This window comes from Mandrillus leucophaeus, unplaced genomic scaffold, assembly GCF_000951045.1.
Source record: "Mandrillus leucophaeus isolate KB7577 unplaced genomic scaffold, Mleu.le_1.0 Scaffold252, whole genome shotgun sequence".
Lineage (NCBI taxonomy): Eukaryota > Metazoa > Chordata > Mammalia > Primates > Cercopithecidae > Mandrillus > Mandrillus leucophaeus.
This window is the reverse complement of record NW_012102610.1, coordinates 3,323,105-3,325,241: the sequence shown is the minus strand read 5'-3', so window position 1 is coordinate 3,325,241 and position 2,137 is coordinate 3,323,105.

The window sequence follows — 2,137 nt, the reverse complement described above, 5'->3', positions numbered from 1 at the left end:
CACACAGGCTCCCTTTCACCTTCCACCATGAGAGGGAGCAGCCTGAGGCCTTCACCAGATGCAGATGCCCAGTTTGAACTCTCCAGCCATCAGAATCAAACAAACCTTTTTCCTTTCTAAATTACCCAGCCTCATGTATAGCTTTATAGCAACACTAAATAAGAAGAGCTAATACTTGGCATTTATCTGTGCTTGGCGTTGTCCTAAGTATATGATGTATTTTGACTTATTTATTATTTATTTGTTAGTTTTTGTTTTTGAGAAGAGTCTCACTCTGTTGCCCAGGCTGAAGTACAGTGGTGTGATCTTGGCTCATTGCAACCTCCACCTCCCAGGTTCAAGTGATCCTCCTGCCGCACACCACCATGCCTGATTGATCTTTGTATTTTTCGTAGAGACGGGGTTTTGCCACATTGCCCAGGGTGGTCTCGAACTCTTCTCCTGAAGTGATCTGCCCACCTCAACCTCCCAAAGTGCTGGGATTACAGGTGTGAGCCACCACACCCAGCCTGTTTTGACTTATTTAATCTTCACATCCAGGAGGTTAACACTTACACTTACACTTACAATTATCCCCATGAGGCAACTGAGGCACAAAGTTTCCTTGGGCTTAAGTCTCATGCTGGGCTGGGACATGACAGAGCCCCAGTGTGAACCCAGGTCTGCAGGCTCCAGAGTCTGGGCCTTTACACACCACGTCCTCAGGCAGCATTGCTTACACTTATGGGGAACACTTGGACCGAGCTAAGCACTTGCCTGTTTTAACTGCATCATCCTAAGTTGCCCATGGTAAGGAAATTTCTGCAAAGAGAGATGCATACTTTGTCTGAAGTCACACAGCCAGGAAGCAGGTGGGGGGATCCCTACTTCTGAGCTCTGAGCCAGATCCAGACCTGACCAATCACCCCACCTCCCACCTCCTTAACCACAGCCACAGTGATTGGCTCAAGGGTGGGTGAAGTCAAGTCAGAATGAGAGTCAACTCCCGGGCCTTTACTGGAATGTTTGGTGAGAGGCTCTCTCTTTCCCCTCAGTTGCTAAACTGATAAGATTTACCCTTGCTCCGCTAGAGGCTGTCTTACCAGTGCAAGGAAGAAACCCATTCATTGAGAATGAAACCAACCAAGAGAAGACAGTCAAGAGATGGAGAGAGACTGACATCTGCTGATTTTATTTGAGCACCTGGGTCCATCCATGCCTAATACCCTTGGCCTTTTCAGTTACATGAGCCAATAAATCTCATTTTTACTTACGTCATTTGCATTTTTTTCAAATATAACAGAAAGAGTTCTGACCAATACAATCTATAAACATAAAACTAATTTTAGCATGTTTCTGAGAGGGGAATGCTTCTTCCTTTCTCTCATCCACACCGCCTGCCAGCCAGCTCCCTGGCCCCTACCCAGGTGAGAGAGCTATGCTGGGGAGGGCTCCAGTCACTGTCTAGTGTAGTTTCCCTGCCACTTATTTCTCCAAAACCATGATCGCTCTTGTCAATAACAAACATTTATGAAGACCCTGCTGCGTGCAGGGCCCTATTCTACTCCTGGCTTATTGCTTGGCGCCCTCAGCTGCTGACTGGTTTGGCTTTGGGGATGTCTTCCATTTGCCCTCCAGACCCATTCTCGGCCCTGCATGTGTCTGGGTGGTGGATCTCCATGGACTGCCCCATGCGGGTTCCCTCTCCTTCAGATTCCAGTGTGGTTCAGATCAGGCGGAGAGAGGAGAGGAGAGAGGCACTGCCACTCCCCTCCCTGCCTGCTGCAGTTTCGCTGCATTATTTTCCTACAGCCACAGCTCCTGCAGGCAGCCCTCCCTGATGGCTCCAGCTCTCTTGGGGTTCTGGCAACACCACCCCTCCCTTGTTCCTCCCGGCCTCAGGATGCTCGTTGCTCCCCACTCTGTCTCTGGCTCTTCTCCTGACCCTGTCCATCCCATCACTGAGCTGTCCTCAGGTGCCCCCTTTCAGTGGGGGGCTGTTTCCTGCCAGGGTCCCAGTGGACACAGCCTTAGTAGAAGACATAAAATAGTAACACAGTGAAGACAGGTCAGTCTGGCTTACAGAATCATGGGAGGCTTTTTTTGTTTTTTGAGACAAGTTCTCACTCTGTGGCCCAGGCTAGAGTGCAGTGGTGCA